Source organism: Balaenoptera ricei, chromosome 2 (genome assembly GCF_028023285.1).
Source record: "Balaenoptera ricei isolate mBalRic1 chromosome 2, mBalRic1.hap2, whole genome shotgun sequence".
In the NCBI taxonomy this organism is placed as follows: Eukaryota; Metazoa; Chordata; class Mammalia; order Artiodactyla; family Balaenopteridae; genus Balaenoptera; species Balaenoptera ricei.
This window is the reverse complement of record NC_082640.1, coordinates 8601324-8611056: the sequence shown is the minus strand read 5'-3', so window position 1 is coordinate 8611056 and position 9733 is coordinate 8601324. Positions and strand designations below refer to the sequence as shown.

Here is a 9733-nt window from a genome sequence, read left to right as displayed (position 1 = left end):
TGCTTTTCTTAGGAGTGTTCTTGCCAACTGCAAAGACTGAGCAGTATTTTTCAGCACTGCAGCAGGGGGCTGCGGCCGTCTGGAGGTCATGGCTGTGATTCTGGCCTTTGGGGAAAACTAGGAAAAGAAGGCTGAGGCCAAAGACAATTGACACACAGCGGGGAGAGAGAAAGGATGGTCCTGATCTTGTAGGAAGGAGGAGGAGTCCCGAGAGACCAGAGCTAGGAAGGCAGCTGTCACTGGCAACAGCATTTAGGATACTCTGTGACTCTGAGCTCTCAGGAAGAATTTGGAGGAATAGAAAATAGGGTTGATAGCAGCGCGACTTCTTAAGTTTTTCCTTCTGGTGATCTCCTGACCCACTCTAGCCCTTTAGATTGTCCCGGGACTTGACACCAGTAAATACTGTAGAAATACAATTGTCTTTTTATATGAAAGAAAGTAAGCGTTTGGTAGCTTTGAACTTGGGGGATTCCTATCACTGGCTCCTTTTCAGCCCTGCAATAACCCCCTTTATTGCTTCTGGACCTGGAAGGGTAGTAGAACTACGTGGGGCAGATTCAGTGAAAGGGGAGCTTGGGTTGAGATGCGGCCGTTTCCTTTGTGCAAATATCTCAGAGAGCATAACTTAGTGGGTCATGCCTCCCTCCTCCCCGTCCTCGCCCATGAAGCCCCTGGAGCCCCTGGAAGAATGTTTATCCCATAGAAATTCATGGTATGGAGTCACATTGGGAGGCTTGAACCGAAAGCACTTTCTCATGGCAGGTTTCTGTAAGAGTTTCCAGCTGTCGAGAGTGTCAGGAGCTAGCTCCAGTTCCCGGAGGGTCGCTGTGGGAACACCATCACGGCAACTGGTTTCCATCACAGACTCTGCAGTTGGATTGGCTGAGTTACAACTACGCAGTAGTCCTGGAATGGTTAACAGTAACCTTAAAATCTTTTGAAATTTAAAAATAAGTTCTGGTGGTGTGGACCAACTGGGGGAATGCAGTGTGGGCGGCGGCAGCTGTGGTGTGAGCCGAGCCCATTCAAGATTCTGGAACCAGGCTCATTTAAAAACAAAGTTTTTTACGTTTACCAAAACAGTTTATTATGAAAGCATTGATTATTTACTTATTTTTCCACAAACTCTTACACAGCTTGTCCAAACTAGTCCTTGTGTTGATGGTAATGGTTACTCTGTTTAACTAGCCCACTTCCTTTTGTTTAGTCTCTCCTCTATGTCCTTAAGCACCAGCTTTGAAATAATTGTCAGCCTTCTCACAGCATTCAAGGTGAACCCATTACCTTGACCACGGAGGGCAGCTAAGAAGGTTCGAGCTGCTTTCTGAGCATCGTTGGTGATCACAGATGCAGTCACCGAGCTTCCTGCCACCACAATCCAGTCACTGGCGTAGACGGCTCTCCTTGCCCTCTGCACGCCCAGATTTTACAACTTGCCAAAACCAAATTGCCTTTGCTCTCCAACTGCCCTCCCCCTGAGGCTTAGGAGACATCATAAACCATGAGTGTTGTCGTCGGAGCCTGGTTTCGAGATTCTGCCATCCTGTGAAGTGGGAGGATTAAAGTTGTAGCTTTGAAACGTTTTGACCACAACTCACAACAATAACAAGTGCGTGGAGACCCAGTATTCCTTGCGTATATGCATATGTAACGGAAGCACTGACCATGCCACGTGCGGTGCGTTCTTATGTTTTCTTTTCTGTTGTGTTTCTTATTTTTAAAAAAAACATGCTGGTTGTGACCCTCTAAAGTGGCTTACAGCTCCTTAATATGTTGTGACCAGCAGTTTGAAAACCACGGATTAAAAGGAGTTATAAGAGTTATGGAAGGAAATGACCTGGTGGATAAATTCAGGGCAATAGGACTCTACTTCTTTTTTATTGTTTTAATTCAAAGAGAGAGAACACTTAGCTCTCAAGGTTAATGTGAAATTTAGCAGATGATAAAACCTCGAGTGCTTCAAATGTTAAATACTTTTGAAGTAATAATTCTTAGGTTTCAAATGGAGAGACTTGTCCATAGAAGAAGCACCAGGACAAGCCTCATATAATCCTTCTGTAAGAAATTTGGCAGTAAAGATAGATACAACCTTGGGCTGGCTGTACATTGTGTACAGCAAGAATAAATAAGATATAAATAAATAAGAGGTTTTTTGAAAGCATGAGTTAGGATTGGGGCAGAGATACCAGGAGTCAGGTATTATTAATCAGTTACCCGTTGAGGGTTTGTTTAGCCCTTTGAAGACTATTTCCCAAGACTCAGGGCTAGATTACATTTCCTTTATTGTAAATTTTTTTATTGAAATGTAACATATACAGAAAAGTGCACAAATCAGAAGAGTACCATATCATAACTTTTTTCAAAGTGAACATCTCCCAAAGTAACTAGCATCCAAGTCAGGAAAGATAATGTTATTAATGCCCCAGAAATCTCTTCATGCCTCATTATAGTCAGAGCCATGGTCCTGATTTTCATCAGGACATTTTCATCACCCCAGAGAGAAACCTGGTACCCATTAGTAGTCATTCCCTGAATGAGTTAGTTTGCTTGTTTTGTTTTGTTTTTTTAATTTTATTTATTTTTTATACAGCAGGTTCTTATTTATCTATTTTATACATATTAGTGTATACATGTCAATCCCAATCTCCCAATTCATCCCACCACCACCCCCCCGCCCCACCCCGCCACTTTCCCCCCTTGATGTCCATACGTTTGTTCTCCACATCTGTGTCTCGATTTCTGCCCTGCAAACTGGTTCATCTGTACCGTTTTTCTAGATTCCACATATATGCATTAATATACGATATTTGTTTTTCTCTTTCTGACTTACTTCACTCTGTATGACAGTCTCTAGGTCCATCCACATCTCTACAAAGATCAATGGAACAGGATAGAAAGCCCAGAGATATACCCACGCACCTATGGTCAACTAATCTATGACAAAGGAGGCAAGAATATACAATGGAGAAAAGACGGTCTCTTCAGTAAGTGGTGCTGGGAAAACTGGACAGCTACATGGTAAAAGAATGAAATTAGAACATTCCCTAACACCATACACAAAAATAAACTCAAAATGGATTAGAGACCTAAATGTAAGACTGGACACTATAAAACTCCTAGAGGAAAACATAGGAAGAACACTCTTTGACATAAATCACAGCAAGATCTTTTTTGATCCACCTCCTAGAGTAATGGAAATAAAAACAAAAGTAAACAAATGGGACCTAATGAAACTTCAAAGCTTTTGCACAGCAAAGGAAACCATAAACAAGACACAAAGACAACCCTCAGAGTGGGAGAAAATATTTGCAAACGAAGCAACTGACAAAGGATTAATCTCCAAAATATATACAAGCAGCTCAATATCAAAAAAACAACCTAAGCAAAAAATGGGCAGAAGACCTAAATAGACATTTCTCCAAAGAAGACATACAGATGGCCAAGAAGCACATGAAAAGCTGCTCAGCATCACTAATTATTAGAGAAATGCAAATCAGAACTACAATGAGGTATCACCTCACACCAGTTAGAATGGGCATCATCAGAATATCTACAAACAACAAATGCTGGAGAGGGTGTGGAGAAAAGGGAACCCTCTTGCACTGTTGGTGGGAATGTAAATTGATACAGCCACTATGGAGAACAGTATGGAGGTTCCTTAAAAAACTAAAAATAGAATTACCATATGACCCAGCAATCCCACTACTGGGCGTATACCCAGAGAAAACCGTAATTCAAAAAGACACATGCACCCCAGTGTTCATTGCAGCACTATTTACAATAGCCAGGTCATGGAAGCAACCTAAATGCCCATCGACAGACAAATGGATAAAGAGGATGTGGTACGTAGATATAATGGAATATTACTCAGCCATAAAAAGGAGTTTGCTTGTTTTTAATTACCCATTTATAGATGAGGTCAGTTATACGTGACTCCTTTTACATTTTATTTCTTTGTCTCAACTTAGTTTCTGATATTCATCCTTGTGTGTCTGTGTGGTTCTTTCATTCTCACTGCTCTCTCCAGTTCTACTCTTGATAGACATTTGAGTTGTTTCCAGTTTGTGTATGAATGTTGTACATGCATTTTTTGGTGAGTATAAATTTCTGTAGGGTATATACGAAGCTGAGAAATTTCTGGGGCACAGGATATGCATGTACTCAGAAGGTATTGCTGAAGAGGTTTCCAAAGGGCTTGTGCCAGGTTACCATCCCACGTGCAGGATTTGAGGGGTCCAGGCGCCCCACATCTGAGCGTCCCCTGGTTTGTGCTCTGTCATTTCCACTTCAGCTCTTCTGGGGGGTTAACATGGTATCACATTGTGGGTTTAATTTGCATTTCGCTGAGGACAAGTAAAGTCGAGCATTTTTCATAACGTACTGAATGGCCATTGGATTTTATCTTTTGTGAAGTTTCTGTTCAAGATTTTATTTTTGTCCACTTTTTTCTGTTGACTTCCCAGCCTCTTTCTTACTGACTTATAGTTCTTTATATATTCTGGCTATGAGTCCTATGTTAGATATATATATATTACAAATACTTCTCCCGCCCTGTGGCTTGCCTTTATGCAGGGTTTTCTATGCACAGGGGAAATAATCTTGTAACTAGCTCAGGCATAACCTTTGTCAGCTATCTTTGCCAGATAGATTTTATAAAAATCAAATCATGTGAATCTTAAATAACATAATCTTTTCATAGTGGCATGCCTGAGTGTGGGATTTGAGAGAAGAGGAAATCATGTGAGTTTTTAAATTTTTGTCAAACTTTGTAGTTTTATTAGATTACTGTTTCATTAAGACTTGGTTTGTATTTTTCTTCTTTAGGTCTGCATGTTTATGGGCCGTATATGTATGGTGTGGACAGTGCCAGCTGCTTACCCTGTTTTCATTCTCCTCTCCTTTACCAACAGAGCCCTACTTTGTGCAGAGCTGCAGTGAGCACAGTAAAAACTACTTGCTTTCCTGGGACCCTTTGAAGTTAGAGTTGGTTTTGTGACAGGTTCTACCAATAAATATGGATAGAAGTCTTTTGGGTGGGACTTCCAGGAAACCTACTGCTTTTCTAAAAAAGAAAAAAAAAAAGAGAGATAGACTTAGTTAACAAAAATGTTGCCCTTTCTCTCTTCTTTCCTAAAAAGTGGTCATGATGCTTCAGTGCTTTGCAGCCATCCTGCAGTCTTGACAGTGGGAGACCCATGCTGAAGATGGTGGAGTCAGTTCTTTAATGGCATCGTGGGGGTCATTGTTCAAACCTTGAACCCCACTGTATTAGGGTTCTCCAGAGAAACAGACCTACAAGGAGATTGTATATATGGAATTGATTCCTTTGATTATGGAGGCTGAGAAGTCCCATGATCTGCTGTCTGCAAGCAGGAGAGCCAGTGGTGTAAATTCCAGTCTGAATCCAAAGGCTGGAGATCCAGGAGAGCCTCTGGCAAGTCCCACTTTGAGGGAGGGAGAGGACCAGCGTTCCAGCTCCACGGTCAGGCAGAGAGAGCAGCTTCTCCCTCACCCCACCTCTTGTTCTATTCAGGCCCTCGACAGATTGGATGAGGCCCATCCACACTGGAGAGCAATCTTTTACTCAGTTCACCGATTCAGATGTTCATCTCATCCAGAAACACCCTCACAGACACACCCAGAGTAACGTTTAACCAGACATCTGGGCACCCGGGTCGTGGTCAAGTTGACCCATAAAATTAATCATTACAGCTGCCTTCCTCTGGACCTCACGTTCTCTGAGGACAGTATTGGGTAAGCTCCTGCAGTTGTGTTTCCATATATTCTGTGGAATTCAGTCCCTAAGCAATATACACGTTACTCAGATTTCTCAGCTTTCAGAACCATTGAGGCGTGTAGCAAGTGTGTCCCAGTGCCCTGAGGTCCCGTCTACCCCAACGGGAACAAGACCTGACTCTGCCACGTCCACATCCTACTATGATACACGTAAGTGTAACAGTGTGTGCGGGAATGAGCTCTGGATATCGGCACCAGGTCATTTCAACTGCAGAAAAGTCATGAACCAAACGGACGTTAAAGGCAGTTCAGAGACAGCCAGGTTTCAGAGCAGACAGAGGTCTGGCCTGTGGTGGAGATTCTTGTCACTCCGTTGGACAGAGGCATCTAGCTCTTGTTCTCTTGTGTTACTGCCAAATCTCCATTAGACTTAGAAATGACTTTGAGAGGAATAAACTGAATACCTCTACGGATGTGAAAGGTGTTTGAGAAAATGCACGATTGTGCTTTCATCATTTGGGGGGAAAGTATCTTTTTTTTTAAAATTTATTTTTGGCTGTGTTGGGTCTTCGTTGCTGCACGCGGGCTTTCTCTAGTTGCAGCGAGCGGGGGCTACTCCTCGTGCGCGGGCTTCTCATTGCGGTGGCTTTTCGTTGCAGAGCACAGGCTCTAGGCATGTGGGCTTCAGTAGTTGTGGCATGCGGGCTCAGTAGTTGTGGCTTGTGGGCTCTAGAGCGCAGGCTCAGTAGTTGTGGCGCACAGGCTTAGTTGCTCCGCAGCATGTGGGATCTTCCCGGACCAGGGCTGGAACCCGTGTCCCCTGCACTGGCAAGCGGATTCTTAACCACTGCGCCACCAGGGAAGTCCCGGGGGAAAGTATCTTGATACGCTTCCACCTGTTACTACCACGGTCCCTTCTAGAACAGTAACTCACATTACGCTAACGTGGGCCGAAAGGGTACATGTGTTTTTTGCAAAATTATAAAAAATTGTGTTTGCCTCTCCTGCAGCACCTGCCACACCCTGCTTCGGGATGAGACCCTGCAAACCACGTTTCTCCTTTGCTGACTGGCTTTTTGTTGGGTTCTACTGATGGTGGGGCGCACGGGAGATGGGAACCCCGAGGAGGGAAGAAGGGGCCTGTTGCTCGATGTTTGCCTCCTGTCCCTGGCGGTGGTGGCCCAGCCGCGGGTCGCAGCCCAGCAGTGACAGTTCATTCTTGGAGGAGGAGGTCCTGGCTCGCAGGATTGCCACACTTTCATAGAACCAGCTCTGCCTCTCGAAAATCGCAGCGCCATCAGCCGGTGCCCCTTTCAGACCTTTGAATCCCGGCTCCGTGAGGTCCTGCCACGTCCCGAGGCACCGGTACCAGCTGTGCAGTGTCCACGCCTCAGAGGTCTGACTCCCAGCTCCGCGGGCGCCCCCTTCAGCTTCTGGGTCTTCAGAGTCCCTTGTCTCTGTTTCCCAGCCCTAAGGGTGTGGGCTGCTTCCCTTGGTTATCACCTCTGTCGCCTCTGCACTATCCTGTTCACAACCCTTGATATTCAACCCTTTCCGTTAAAATAAGTGGCGTGGTCTTGGCCTCCTGATTGAACAGGCAGCTGGATTCGCAGTTCCTGTGCGAGGGGGAATGAGGCCAGGTCCTCTTCCGGCACCCCCAGCTCAGGTTGGCTTCCCACTGGCACGCGTGGCCTTTGCTCCTAGATCCTGGGATCCACCCCAAGCACGGAGAACTAAGGCGATGGAGAAGCGGGTATTTCACCTCCTGTGCGGGCGTGCAGTCCTGTCCTCGTGCCCCGCCTCCTCCATTCCCACCCTGCTCGTCCTCAGTCTCTTCAAGACCTTCTGTCCACTCACTCCTCCACTCGCTGCTACTTCATCGTCACCTTCTTGGCTTTGCTTTTCTGTGTAGTCCGTCTAGATCCCGTTGTCACCGCTTCACTCAATCACCAGGACCGTCTACTCTCCTGCCCTGTTGCCCTCCGGCCACACTGCACTACACAGCCCGGGACTGGCACGTTCCATCTGTCCCCTCCCGCGCCCACCAGCAGGTGCCACTGGAGGGGGTGCACACGCCAAGTGTCCGGTGTCAGCTGGGCCCCAAGTGATGCCTGGAGGGCATTCTCCACCTCCTCTCCTCTCAGGGCTGTTCTCACCTGTGACTCTGCTCCAGCCCGACCCTGCCCTCCTTTCCTGTCTCACCTGGAGGGTGGCCTCACCTATCTTTTCTCACACCGGGCTGAGTATGGAGGCAAAGCTTCAGGTCTGTTTCCCACACTCACCACCTGTTCTTACCTTACTTGGAGGAGAAGGGGTTGCTCCTCCTGTCATGGGCTAGATCTTCCACTGACCAACCTTGCTTACCCAATACTGTCCTCATGACACATCTCCTAATGTGCCATGTAATTTGCTTTCATTTTCTCCCTCCTTCTACTCCCAGGAGAATATATATCTTCCGAGAGCAGGGATTTCACATCCATTTGGTTGACCATGAGGTGAGAAAGAAAGTCATCATGGTTGATTCCAAGGGTTTTGGCCTGAGCCCTGGAAGACTGGAATTGCCTCTGACTCAGCTGAGGAAGGTCATTAATGGAGCAGGTTTGGAGGGAACGTCAGAAATTCAGCTCTGGACGTGTTAGCACGTTAGACATCCATGTGGAGCTGTTGAGTGGGCTGGAGGATTGGACCAGTTTTAGAGCTGAGGTCCAGGGTACAGGGAGAGACACAAGTGTCCTCAGCATAAGACACTTAAAACCATGGACAAGATGAGAGCTACAGGAAATGACTGTGGATGGTAAAGAGGAGGCCTTGAACTGAGCTCTGGGACACTCCAGCGCCCAGACCTCGGGCAGATGAAGAAAAACCATCAAGGAGGTTGGCGGGAGGAGCCCTGACTGTGATGAGGAAGAAAACCTGGAGGATGTGCTGCCCTGGGTTCAGGTGGCAAGAGTGTTTCCATGAAGGACGCCAGAGGGATCAGCTGTGCCCATTGCTACGGGTAAGTCACATAGCACGCGAACAGAGAATCAACCGTCGGATTTGGCCTTGTGGGGAGGCATCCTTGACCTTGACAGGAGTGGTTTTGGTAGAGTGGGAGGAATGGAAGCATGATTGGAGGGGGTTTGATAGAAAATGGATGAATGAGTGAAAAACAAAAGGAACCTACTCTTTTGTGGGGATAAAAATGTATGGAGAGAAAAATGGGGTTTTCTGATTTAAAAAAAAATCTTGGTGCAGTTGCACAACATGGGCCCTATCAGCTAACCTGCTCGCTGTTTATATTCCTGAATTGCAACCCAGGTCCTTCAGCTGTTACCTGAACAGATACTGCCTATGCTGGGGGTGTGATTTTGTGCAAGGCAGAGAGGTTATACCTCTGCACGTCCTTTCACCTTTTCTCTGCCATCCCTTTGACCAGGCAGCTCCTTGAACGAGAGACGAGTGAGAGATCCCATTTACACACTTGCTGACCTCTTATCCATGGGGCTCATTTTACTCTCTGCTTTCTGTTTAATGCTGGTGACCTCATTTCCCCTTATGTCATGGTCGTGTGCCTGTTTGTTTAGTCCACGAGAATGTAAGGTTTTGAGGACCTGGACCCATCACACAATATGGAGTGAATGACTGGCTTCAACAGCGGGCCCCTGCCTGCTTGCTGGCTCACATCAGGGGTTCTCTGATGTTCCTCTTTTTAGAGAGAATTTCGTGTCTGAGCCTTTTTGAACTGGTATTCTGGGAGTAAGGAAGGAGAGGCCTGGCTATTTCTAGTGCTTTCTACAGCAATCAGGTATTTACTGTGTTCTCTAATAACCAAAATAATGACTGTTTGGAATTGCCTTGTTGACACAACGTAAGGGGAGTGCGTGTGTGTGCATGTGTGTGCTTGTGTGTGTGTGTGTGTATGGGTGGTGAAAGGTAGGAAGGAGTGGGAAAGAAACAGGAATGTCCCAGCGTCCTGTGGGCCAGCTGCTTTCACGTGATAGAGCTTAATAGG

The 9733-nt window shown here is 46.1% G+C and overlaps 1 long non-coding RNA gene across 23 annotated transcripts in view; it reads left to right on the top strand.

Moving 5' to 3' along the window:
* The first annotated feature begins 3636 nt into the window (after nucleotides 1–3636).
* Nucleotides 3637–9733, top strand: part of LOC132357140 (uncharacterized) — a 32121-nt gene continuing 26024 nt past the window's right edge. For 14 of the 23 annotated variants that reach the window (XR_009500177.1, XR_009500183.1, XR_009500174.1 and 11 more), the window contains exon 1: nucleotides 4530–8737. This is a non-coding gene — a long non-coding RNA (uncharacterized LOC132357140). Of the gene's footprint in view, nucleotides 3846–4529; nucleotides 8738–9434; nucleotides 9527–9733 lie in introns of those variants that run through there. The other 9 variants (XR_009500165.1, XR_009500170.1, XR_009500176.1 and 6 more) reach the window with 8 other exon arrangements.